At 39.4% G+C, this 13,075-nt stretch overlaps 1 protein-coding gene and 1 pseudogene across 4 annotated transcripts in view; one reads left to right on the plus strand and one right to left on the minus strand.

The window, feature by feature from the left end:
• CUNH5orf46 (chromosome unknown C5orf46 homolog) overlaps window positions 1–8,529 on the minus strand; it is a 139,639-nt gene extending 131,110 nt beyond the window's left edge. For all 4 annotated transcript variants that reach the window (XR_010413060.1, XR_010413059.1, XR_010413062.1 and 1 more), the window contains exon 1: window positions 8,355–8,529. The gene's annotated coding sequence lies outside the window, so the exon portion shown is untranslated. The remainder of the gene's footprint in view (window positions 1–8,354) is intronic.
• Window positions 8,530–8,662: 133 nt separating this feature from the next.
• On the plus strand, window positions 8,663–10,021 carry LOC123854384 (transcription elongation factor A protein-like 3; annotated as a pseudogene).
• The last annotated feature ends 3,054 nt before the right edge of the window (window positions 10,022–13,075 follow it).

The raw sequence follows: 13,075 nt of genomic DNA on the forward strand, positions 1-13,075 counted from the left end.
GTGTCATAGAGCGTCCCTAATTGTAACAACTAAAAATGTCTCCAGACATTGCTAAATGTCCCCTGGCTAGGGGTGGGGAGAGACAAAATTGCCTCCAGTTAAGATAGAGTAAAGCTAACAAAAATATAATGTGGAGTTCAAACCCATTACACAAAATTCTGCATATGAGATGAGTCTCGGTTTATTCCCAAAATACAGGGTAATGAAGGAAGAGTCAAGCCCAATCAGGCATGAGTAGGTGATTGAAAAAGTGGTGTGGGAGAAAGCGCACTGGGGCTGGAAGTCAGGAGATGTGGAATGAGTTCCAACTCTGCCACTCTCTAGCTCTCTGTCCTTGTATCTATGGCTCCCCTTATTGGCCTTACTAATAAAATGAAGATATTTGAATATACTAGAATATGCCAAGACCCATTCCCGTTCAAAGACTATGATAAGTTTGTGACCATTCATAAATGTTCACCTGGTTCTTTGGGTACTGAATTCTCTCAAAGACTATACACTCAAGAGGGCTGAGTGTTTTCTGGTCAAGCCTAACCTGACAGGTTTCCCCTCTTTCTTTTTTTCTTTTCTAACAGGGCTCATTGCTATATCTACCCTCACTGTTTAATTCTATGAGAAATGGAAGGGAAAAGTGTGCTCTGCCAAAAGCATCTGTTTTGCCTTACAATTTTTTTTTCTTTCTTTCTAGAAGGGAGGCCTAGGGCTAAACAGTTTTGGTAAGGCAAGCACTTTTTGCTGAGCTCACAAATGTAATCCAAGTGGGCAAAGAATCAAGGGTGAACTTCCAGGGGAATTGTGGAGCCCAGTTCTCTCCATTTGCCTCTCTTCCCAGGAAACAAATGTTGGAGGCTATTCTGCATTTCCGCCATAAGTAGGCTGCCATTTTCCATTGCATCACAACTTTAAGATGAGAGATTACTGTGACTCCCAAGAGTTGTTTTCAGAGCACACCAGTTAATTAGGTGACAGACAGCTGGGTGGAGTGATACTTTATTATTCTAGATGTCTCCACACCCACAATGGACTTGGCCTGGTGCCATTGCCAGCCACCCTCAGAGCAGTGGCATCTTACTATACAACCACACCCAGATGACAACAAATTATATTTTTTAAGAACTAACTTTAGTTAAAATTGCATATATTAATTAATCTAAGGGCAAAAAAAAAAAGAGTGTTAGCCCTTCCTTTCCTTATTCCCTACTCCCCCTTTTTTTTAAGATTTTGAGATGTAATGAGTTAGCCTTAAAAGTGAATATGATCAAGTAAGAGTTGAGGCACACAATACCAGTTTGGATCAAGAAGAGCAATGAGCTTTTGTTCAGCACCTTATAGTTTATGGACTACTTCCACTCTTATTATTTAATTTTATCTTCATGACAAAACTGATTTATAGATGGCAATATTATTTGTATGTTTTAAATGAGAAAATGGGCTCAGGGATATAAGTAAACATGTTTAAAATCACACAGATGATTTATGGGACCCAGTTTTTTTACTCCAAATCTTACGCTTTTTTTTCACTGTGGTTCCCTAAGTGACTTAATGATAGAATGTTTTGATCAAAAGGGTCATCAGTTACTTCACTGTCTACTGAATGCTGCTATGTTCCAGGTATTGCTGACTTTGAAGACAATATTTTTAAAATTTTTTTACTTATTAGACTTTATTTTTTAGAGACGTTTTAGATTCAGAGCAAAACTGAGTGGAAGTACAGAGGTTTCCCATATACCTCTTGCCCCCACACGTGCAGGGCCTCCCCCATTATCAACATCCCTGTTATCAACATCCCCACCAATGAATGAATGGTGCATTCATTACAATTGGTGAACCTATATTGACACATCGTTATCACCCAAAGTCCATAGTTTATTTTAGGGTTCACTCTTTTTTTTTTAAGATTTATTTTTTTAGTTGCAAGAGAAGAGAGAGCTCATGGGCAAGGGGAGAGGCAGGAGGAGAGGGAGAGAGAATCCTAAGCAGGCTCCCCACTGAGCACAGAGCCTGATGTAAGGCTCAATGCCACAACCCTGAGATCACGACCTGAGCCAAAATCAAGAGTTGGATGCTTAATCAACTGAGCCACCCACGTGCCCCACTTTAGGGTTCACTCTTGGTGTTGTAGATTCTATGGGCTTGGACAAAAGTATAATAACATGTATCCACCCTTATAGTATCATGCAGAGCAGTTTCACTATCTTAAAAATGCTCTGTGTGAAGACAGTATTTTTATTACATTGGTTGATATACTTGATTAGTAAAAATTAATTGGTCTACCTTCCTTCTTTTTGTCCCCATTGTCCATTTTCCTTTTTTTTTTTAAAGATTTTATTTATATATTTGACAGAGAGAGAGACAGTGAGAGAGGGAACACAAGCAGGGGGAGTGGGAGAGGGAGAAGCAGACCTCCCGCTGAGCAGGGAGCCTGATGAGGGGCTCGATCCCAGGACCCGGAATCATGACCCGAGCCGAAGGCAGCCGTCGCTTAACCAACTGAGCCACCCAGGTGCACCCCTTGTTGTCCATTTTCCAATGTGCCTCACACCTCATCAGTAATTTAGGAACATAATCCATGTTCACAATCTTGCTTCAGCTAAAAGTGAGGACTGGAATTAAAATACAGACTCCCTAATTCTACATTAGATACTATTTGACTATATTCATGAATTTGCTAATGAGTTAGAGGTCTAGGAGGGACTCATAACAGTAGGAAAAGGCAGTTGCCCCACTCCTATCCTCAGTTGGGTGATAAGACATTTCCTCTCTTTAAAGTGGGAAAATATTTGAAAATTTAAGAGGTTAGAATGAGCTGTTTGGTTTTCTGACCTATTTGAAAAGGTGTCACTTCTTCACATCTCAAATAACCTGTCAGTCCATCCAGACACATGTGGCTATTGTTCATTGAGGGTGACCCAATTCCTTGCAAAGGCCTCACCACCTGGAGTATAATAAGCTGTCCAAAGGAAGGGGCACTAATGAGGAAATGACTCTTCTGTCCTGGAGGTTATTCGTTAGTGCCCCTAAAATTAGGCACTGGTTCTTGGTACTTCCCATAAAATATTCAGTACTTTCAAAGACCCAAAATTGGATTTCCCACTGTGATCCCTAATTCAGTATTGTCAAGAGGCTAACAAGAAGACATTTCTAATAACATCTAACACTGGGGGCGCCTGGGTGGCTCAATCATTGGGCGTCTGCCTTCGGCTTGGGTCATGATCCCAGAGTCCTGGGATTGAGCCCCACATCGGACTCTCTGCTCAGTGGGGAAGCCTGCTTCTCCCTCTCCCACTCCCCTGCTTGTGCTCCCTCTCTGCTGTCTCTCTCTGTCAAATAAATAAATAAATAAATAAATAAATAAATAAATAAATAAACACACACACACACACACAAAAACCACCTAACACTGTGCACTCTCCATACATCAGGTATCATTTTAAGTCTTTACATGAATACCTCCTGAATCCTCACGGCAATCACTGTTATAATTCTCAGTTTAGCAGTGAAGAAATTGAGACAGAGAGTTGAGATAAATTGTCCTTGGTAACACATCAAAAAAGCCAGTTTCTAAGCCCAAGTAGTATCACTGCAAAGCCAAACACTTAACTTCAAAGTTTTATGTCCTTCCGGCTCTCAGGTAGTCTTAACGATATGATTTGCACTGTTACCAATATAATAGTTGCTTTAGGTTTTTCACATAAACATCTCAGTCTGCTCAACAATGCTGTCAAGTGGATGATACTCTTATCATGGTTTGCCTGAGGTTGAAATGCCAGCAAGTCTCACATTTCCAAAAAAATCACTGGTCTATGGTACAGTTTGGAGAACTGATCTTCTCTATCCAGACATTGTCTGGCTCCACCTGTAGATCAGGAAAATCCTGAAACATTTTACTTCATTTGGCTGGAATCTTTTGTACTCTCAATATTTTCTCCTTTTCTTTTTTTAAATTTTTTAAAAATTTTTAAGTAATCTCTATGCTCAACATGGGGCTTGAACTCATGACCCTGAGGTCAAGAATTACATGCTCTACTGACAGAGCCAGTCAGGCACCCCTTTCTTTCTTTTATAACCCTTGAGTAACAAACAATATTGAGAGTAAAAAGAGAGGCATGGATTCAGAAAAAAAGTAAAGAGAACAGAAGGACACCAAATGCATTGAAAGAAAAAAATAAATATCATTTAAAAACAAAGTAAGATTTATGCTTCTGGTTACAATGGAGTAACAAAGAAAGGATATTTCCTGTCACCTGAAACAATGAAAAAAAAATACAGAAAAAAGACATAGTTTTCTGACATGGGACATCAAATAGTGCAGGTCAGTGATCCCTGGGAAAGGGAAAAAATACTAAGTAAGCTACACATAGAAAGAAAACAAAGGTGGAGGCTTCCAGTCTCCCTTAGATGCAGATACATAGCTGAGAGTTGGGGAGACCAAGGGAGCTAAAAAGCATAAGTAGTATTTCCTATGTGAGAGAAAAAATAACCCCTATCTTATACTGTAGACTAAAGCTAGTTTTTGCATTTTCCAAGGTTGCTTATGTGGTTGGCAAATAACTGTCCACTATTTACAGCTCCTTGCTCAGAAATATTAAAATTACTTTTAAGGGAAAATATTTTCTTAACTAAATCAGTTTTTTAGTAAGGATTTGGAATGTATTAATATCATGTGGGAGATATCATTCAAAATAAACCAAAAAACCCACTAAATTCAAAATCATTCCCATATTCAATTTTAATTACAACTCCTGCCTCTCTGTTAGATAACTAACTAGAGATACAGTAAAAACTGAAAATGTCAGAAGAAATTACCAGAGCAAAACTTTGGTTCTCATAATTATTATTATTTTTTAAAGATTTTATTTATTTATTTGAGACAGAGAGAATGAGAGCGAGAGAGAGCACATGAGAGGGGGGAGGGTCAGAGGGAGAAGCAGGCTCCCCGCTGAGCAGGGAGCCCGATGCAGGACTCGATCCCGGGACTCCAGGATCCTGACCTGAGCCGAAGGCAGTCACTCAACCAACTGAGCCACCCAGGCGCCCTGGTTCTCATAATTATTAAAGGAATGATTCATTCTGATTAGCTGAATTTTTCATATAGGTGAGTTTATATATCTTTTTAATCCCAGTTCATTTTTTAAATTGAGCCTGATTTCATCAAGGAATCCCCCTCCAGAGGCTAGAACCTCTGTTATGTTAGCTTTACTCCATGGACATCTTTTTAAAAAACACTTTCACACTGGGACACCTGGGTGGCTCAGTCAATTAAGCGTCTGACTCTTGGTTTCAGCTCAGGTCATGATCTTGCTGTCATGAGATCGAGCCCTGCATCAGGCTTCATGCTCAGCACAGAGTCTGCTTCAGATTCTCTCTCCCTCTCCCTTTCCCTTCCCCTCTGCTTTCCCCCCACTCATGCTTTCTCTCTCTCTAAAATAAATAAATAAAATCTTTAAAAAATAAAAACCCTTTCACAGATTTGATTGAACAATGATTTGTATGATCATTTTCCACCTCTTCCACTAGATTATAATCTCTTAAAGACCAGACATCATGTCTTTTTTATTCACAAATTTAGCACAAGGCTCTCAAACAGTGCCAGGCAAATGTAGGCATTTAGTCAATATTTGTTGTATTCATGTGTGGAGTATTACGGAATCTACTGGAATACCATAACACCTCACTTTGGACTTACATTTTTAACTTTCTAAATCTCATTTCAGGAATTTGGTCCCTTACCTGAGAACTCTATGATTTCTATTCATTCCTTTATTGCCTTTTTCTGTCTAATGACACAATCAATATGTTACTTGATTGAATGAAATTTAAATCTTAAGACCTAGATATGAATCTTAGCTTAACCACCTACGAGCCAGGTGGCTTGGTGTAAACGACTGTGCACACAGCTCGCTGGTATTTCTCTGTGTGTCCAAATTTCTTCTTCTTATAAGGACACCAGTCAGCTTGGGGCAGGCCCAACCCTAATGGCCTTATTTTAACATAATCACCTCTTTAAAGGACCTATCTCCAAATACAGTCACATTCTGAGGTACTGGGTGTAAAGGCTTCAAAATATGAATTTTGGAGAGACACAACTGGGACCTTAACAATTGAGTGTCTGAGCTAAGTTAATTACAGATGTAGGTAATGTGGTCTCTACAGTGTGCGGTATTTAAGGGCATGGGCTTTGGAGTTTGACTGCCTTTATTTGCAATGATGGTTATCAGTTGCAGAGACTACTGCTTATGGGCTGTATGAACTTGGGAAAGTTACAGTATTTTACCAAACCTCAATTTCTTTACCTGTAAAACAGAAATAGTTACTCTTTAGCTTTATTGTTATACCTGTCAGTAAGTGCACAATAAATGCCAGCAAATTTTATATTTCTTTGCAAAAAGTTTTATAAAGGTATATGTCAAAAAACACATAAATTATCTTTTCCAAATTTTGTTTATAAATGTAACAGTTTTGTTTTTGCTTACTGTATACACAAACACATGTAAGTATTTCACATATAAAATATGCAGCATTTTTCACCAAAATTCCTCATACTAGCTACTTCAAAGTTAATTCACTGTGATTTTTTTCAAAGGACTGTAACTCCACAAACTTCTGTTTCCTATAGTCAGAGTGGATCCTAGGAGACTTTGGAATGTACTGAATCTCCAGGTGACAGTGTAGTCACGTAACAGAGTTCCTGTAGCATCAACTGTAAGGATATTGTATTTAAGAACCAAATATAAACCAAAACATAAAACTTAATCCAATTAAAAATTAGATATTGAGGGATGCCTGGGTGGCTCAGTCGGTTAAGCGTCTGCCTTCAGCTCAGGTCATGATCCCAGAGTCCTGGGATCGAGTCCCGCATCGGGCTCCCTGCTCCGCGGGGAGCCTGCTTCTCCCTCTGACCCTCACCCCTCTCATGTGCTCTCTCTCTCTCATTCTGTCTCAAATAAATAAATAAAATCTTTTAAAAAAAATTAGATATTGAAACTTTCTTGTTTTTTTAATCCTAATCTAATAAAAGCAACAATTATATCTATAAATAGCAGGGTCTGTGATCCAACAGTGCCCATCCCATCTTGTTCTTAGATAAAAAGAGATGCCTATCTCTATAGTTTCTTTGCTTTTGTAGACAAACAGAAAGGAATTCTCAGAGAGGGAGTAAAGCTGGCTGTTAGCAGAACAGTGCAAGATAAGAAGGTGGGTAAAGGCTGTTTTCCAGTTAGTGTCTTTCAAAAAAAAGGATACAGACACGCTAAATTAAGGGGGGGAAATATGAGAATTATGGGAAAGGAAATTAAGAATTAAGAAAACAAGAAATAAATTATTTCATCTTCTAAGACCTGTTAGGACATATATTTTTCAGTCATGATCACAACATATTTCTTTTTGCCCTAGTCATTATGGGTATATGATTGTGTGCGTGTGCGTGTGTGTGTGTGCACGCGCGCGCGCGGCATTTGTATGAGTGCGCGAGAGGAGGAATTAGAAGAATGAACTACATTAGCAATAACATGCTGTCCCTAGTTTATAGCACCATAATGTCTAGATTCTCTCTGAACCCCCTGAAAGGTTCTGGGTTAGCCACATTGGGTGTACAAGGTGGCAAGGCTGGGATTACTTTCCATGCTAGTTCCTGCCGTGGGGCTCCTTCATGGTACCATTTCGGGCAGGTGAGAAAAGGATAACACCTGGGGCGCCTGGGTGGCTCAGTCGTTGGGCGTCTGCCTTCAGCTCAGGTCGTGATCCCAGGGTCCTGGGATCGAACCCCGCATCGGGCTCCCTGCTCGGCGGGAAGCCTGCTTCTCCCTCTCCCACTCCTCCTGCTTGTGTTCCCTCTCTCGCTGTCTCTGTCTCTGTCAAATAAATAAATAAAATCTTTAAAAAAAAAAAAAAAAGGATAACACCTTCTTTGCTACCTCATATCATTGCATAAACAAAGAGAGCTAATAATGGCAGATTGTTTTGAAAGATGCAGAAAGTGATTTTTATCTATAATATAGTTATTTATTAAACTATTGTGATCATCAAGGATATCTCTACATAGAAAAAGAGAAGATTTGAACAATAGTCTGATAACCTTGGATTTTGAAATAACCTTTGTATTCAGTAACACTACTGGTCTACAAAACCTTGTTTACTTTTACAGTTTTCTCATCTCTTCCCTCTGTGTCAATATCCTTGATATGAATTCAGATTCTAGGTTGCTTGATACATGTTCTGAATTGTAAAGTTTGTACTTCTTATAATCAAGCTCCATTCCTTTGTGATGAGACAAAAAAAAGTTTCTACATGTTTGATGAATAATTAAGAGCTGAAGAAAAAAAGATGCAATTTGGAACTTAAGGAAAAGTACTCACACTCGCTGGCCTGTCTGGCTGTCACGTCCTTGCCTCCTCCGCTCCCACCGCCCGCTGGAAACCTGTCCCTAAGTGGCAGAGGGTTGGGGAGGCGGGCAGGGGCGTGGGGGCTTCCGGAAACCTAGGCCCTAGGACATGCAGCCCCGCTGGGACCGCAGCTCTGCACGTTAGTCCCCAGCACTGTGCAAGGCTAGAACAGGGGGAGGAAACCAGTCTACAATCCCTGCTGGACAGGAAAAGAAGGGGAAATCTCAACATGGAAAAAAATCTACAATGAAAAGTAAGGAAAGCCAAAAAGAAAAGCGAGGCTAAAACCAGAATATGAAGTAGAGCCTGAAGATGAAGGAAAATCGGGTGAGGAAGAAAAGCTGAAAGTGGAGGGGAAGTCAGGGCATGAGGGAGGGTTCCAGAATGAGGGACAGCGAGATGATGAGGGACTGCTAGATGATGAGGGACAACCAGAAGATGAGGTAAAGCAAGAAAAGCCAGGCAAGTCCAAAAATGAGGGAAAATCACTATGTGACAGCAAGCCAGAACCCCAGGCAAAGCCTGAAAGTCAGCAGTGGGCTGCAAAAAAGGACCTGGCTGAAGATTACATGCCCAGGAAAGCAAAAAGAAAAATGGACAGGGGTACCCCTTGATTCCCCCAAGGACTATCAGGACGACTTACAGGAAAAGCAACTTGGGATACAAAAATAATGATTGGAGGAGACACATGCACCCTGATGTTTATAGCAGCATTATCAACAATAGCCAAATTATGGAAAGAGCTCAAATGTCTATCGCCTGATGAATGGATAAAGAAGATGTGGAATGGGGTGTCTGGGTGGCTCAGTCAGTTAAGCATCTGCCTTCAGCTCAGATCATGATCCCAGGATCCTGGAATTGAGCCCCACGTTGGGCTCTCTGCTCAATGGGGAGCCTGCTTCTCCCTCTCCCTCTGCTTGCTGCTCCCTGTGCTTGTGCTCTCTCTCTCTGTGTCAAATAAATAAATAAATAAAACCTTTAAAAAAAAAGGGGGGGTGGTGTGTATATACAATGGAATATTACTCAGCCATCAAAAAGAATGAACACTTACCATTTGCAATGACATGGATGGAACTAGCGTGTATTATGCTAAGTGAAATAAGGCAATCAGAGAAAGACAAATACCATATGATTTCACTCATATGTAGAATTTAAGATACAAAACAGATGAACGTAGGGGAGGGGGGAAGAGAAAGAGGGAAGCAAATCATAAGAGACTCTTGACTATAGAGAACAAACTGAGGGTTACTAGAGGGGAGGTGGGCAGGGGATGGGCTAAATGGGTGATGGGTATTAAGGAGGGCACCTGTTGGGATGAGCACTGGGTGTTGTATGTAAGTGATGAATCACTAACTCTTACTCCTGACACCGATATTACACTATATGTTGTTAACTAACTAGAACTCAAATAAAAACTTCAAACAAAAGAAAAAAAGGAAAGGCACTTGGGCAGTGAGGAGATGATGAGAGAATGTGGAGATATGTCAAGGAAGAGCTAAGGAAAAAACAGAAAATGGGTAGTTTACATTGGATACAATAAGATGTACAAGATCCATTCTCCTCAAGGGGCAACAGGAGTCAGGGAAGTCAGGAGTGGAGGTAGGGGCCAAAGGGGCTTACATGATATTCCATATCTTTAATGCCTTTGTCATTCAACTCTGATTTCTCTGATGAGAATATTGCTGACCCTGCTTTCCCTGACAGGCATTTGCCAGGCTATGTGCATTAACCTTAAGTTGAAACTTTGCTTTAGGTGTCACTCTTGTTACCAGCAGCCTTTTGACCCAACCACAGTGTTCTCTGTCAGTAGGACATTTTCACTCATGTGCATGGAAGAGACAGTGATGCAACATTGCAAAATAACAATAAAGAAGAAACGGTTTTCAGAACCACACACAAAAAGCACCCTGATAACCCAAACCCCAATTTTCTAAAATCTCCCACCCATTCATCTGAATTTAAATTTCGTGGTTTTCAGAAACGTGGAGTGATTAACAGAGTATGCAGTGAATCACCTCTGGATATAAAACATTCCTGAAATGAAATGGAGAAAGAGTCCTGATGCCAAGGGGCAGCTGACCATCCTTCCAATATTGGGGCTCCTGGAATCTTCTTTTGGCTGCCTCTCCTCACAGAAGAGGCTCTCAGTTTCAAACCTCTTATTCATCATTTCAGGATGACCTGGGTGGCAGTGAGGAGCACTTTTCCAGTAAGAAGGAAACCAACTCCTCAAGCTTTCCTCAAAGCATGGATTCTTCAGAGCTACAGTCATCTTTAGGTTCTTTCATTCTACCCCCACACCACTTCCACTCCTGGGAATACTATCTATTTGGGCTAGATTTGGCATTCATCAGAGCATATTATACAGGCACCAATTATCGGAGTTGGGGTGGTGCAGCAGTTTCCAGTTGAAAAAGAGTGTGGACAACCAAATGCTAGAGAAGATGTGGGACAGCAGAATGGTCGTTCATTGCAAAGCACAATATCCACTTTGGAAAAGTGTTTGGCAGTTTCTTATGAACATACATTTACTATACAGCCCAGCCATTCCACTCCCGGGTATTTATCCAAGAGAATTGAAAACTTGTGTTCATACAAAAGCCCATATATGACTATTTATAGCAGCTTTATTCACAATTGCCAAAACTAGAAATAACCCAGATGTCCTTCAACAGATAAATGGACAAACAAACTGTGGTATGTCCATGTAATAAGGTTATCTATACTCAGCAGTAAAAAGGAATGAACTATTGGTTCGTGCAACAACCTAGACAAATCTTAAAAGCACTTTGCTAAGTGAAAGAACCTAGACCTAAAAATCTATATATTGTATGATTCCATTTATATGACCTTCTGGAAAAGACAAAACTATAGGGATGGAAAACAGATCAGTGGTTGCCAGGTTTAGGGAAAGGAAGTTTATACAAAGGAATTTTTAGGTTAATGGGGTTCCTCTGTATTGGTATTGTGGTGGTGGATACAGGACTCTGAATTTGTCAAAACAAAAAACTGTATAGCACAACCAGTGACTTTTATTGTATGTAAATTTTTTTAATTAACCATGCTGTCAGGGGAAGCCAGGATGGAATGCAGATTAAGACAAATAAACCTAACTATATTATAAAAAAAAAAAATAGGTGCTCAACTTTCTTACCACCAGTGACAGAGTGTATTGTTGGGACTCATTTCATATGATCTGACAGAACAGATAAAAAATAAAGAGTTAGTACTGGTATGTCAATATTTAGAAGACACTTTCACAGAGAAAGCTAAGAAATCAATGCTGATTGAAATCTTGCAATGACTTTGACAGGTTTTAAACAGCAAATGCTTTGATTTGTTTTAGGTATTGTGGTTTAGAACATAATAACAAAATGAAAAAGAAGACATGTCTTGACTTTTTAATTTCACTTCAGAATGTGTTGGGGGTGTCATTACATGCTGAGTAAGCTTAAAATCTGTTGATGAGGTCCATGTGCAAGAGATGTTGACTTTTCTTGTACCTTTGAAATTACCTAATAATACAACTACATCATTGTATTGACATAAAAATGCAAGACCAGCTATCATTAACTATAAAACTTATCACTATACTCAAAATTGTTCTAAACCTTACATACACACACACACACACACACGAATTACCTCTAACTCTTACAACAATTGTACAGTGTAATTTTATGACCCCTGTTTTGCATATTGGGAAGCCGAGAAAGAGAGAAAATAAATGACTTGCCCAAGGCAACATAGCTAGTAACCGGTGAGTCAAGATTTGAACCCACGTCTACCATATGTCAAAGCCAGGCTCCTTTCCTTACATTGTGTAGTTGCAAAGACAGGAATAGAAACAAATTTCCTGACTCCCTGTTCCATTCTCTTTCTATTAAGCTATGATGGATTAAATTTTCTAATCTGTAACAATAATGTAGTTGAGCTTGCTTTCCATAGGCACTCATTTTATTAAACCATTGGAAAGAAACAAAGCACAGACCTTGAAAACAATGATTACACTTTTAGAGGAAATAAGTTATTTCACACACACAAAAAAAGGAAATACTCTGGCTTTAATGGCATTCAGAATATTGACATCATCATCAAATTGGCTAGCCTTAGATCAGTTTTCTGGAAGAATCTTTAAAAGGGCTTTGATCCCATAAAGTCCCAAACTTTCCCTCTGTGGATATGGAGACCCTTTGAAGTACTGGAATCAAACCATTTGGCTGTAGCTTCAATCATTTTTGCATAATTTTTCAGGTATTAGAGTAGAATAAACTGGTAGACAAAAGGCATTACTTGTAAAATGGAAGAAGGAACTAAGGAGAAGATAACTAAGGAGAAGATACTTTCTCTGGAAAAATCTTACACTGATTATTTATATTTATATTTTTAAGTATTTAATTCTTTCTTTTCTTCCTGAGAGAGTAAATAATGAGTCACTATTGGGGTAAACTTAATTTAGGGGGAAATTGATTGAGCCACGTTTTTCAAACAGTAATTTGGGGAGTGATGGGCTGTAGAAAGTTAAAGTTTGAGCCTCTAATGTTTATGATTACAATGTTTGGTTAGACTAAAAGATAAGGCTTTAGAATAGAAAATGTCCTTCAGATTGAGAATTTTTGAAAGCAGTTATGTGCAAGCTTTGATTTCACATAGTTTCTGCCTTTATCAATGTGTGATGGAAGCCGTGTATGGAG

This window comes from Mirounga angustirostris, unplaced genomic scaffold (genome assembly GCF_029215605.1).
Source record: "Mirounga angustirostris isolate CCGP_5_RB_7025 unplaced genomic scaffold, mMirAng1.0.hap1 SCAF_7, whole genome shotgun sequence".
NCBI lineage: Eukaryota > Metazoa > Chordata > Mammalia > Carnivora > Phocidae > Mirounga > Mirounga angustirostris.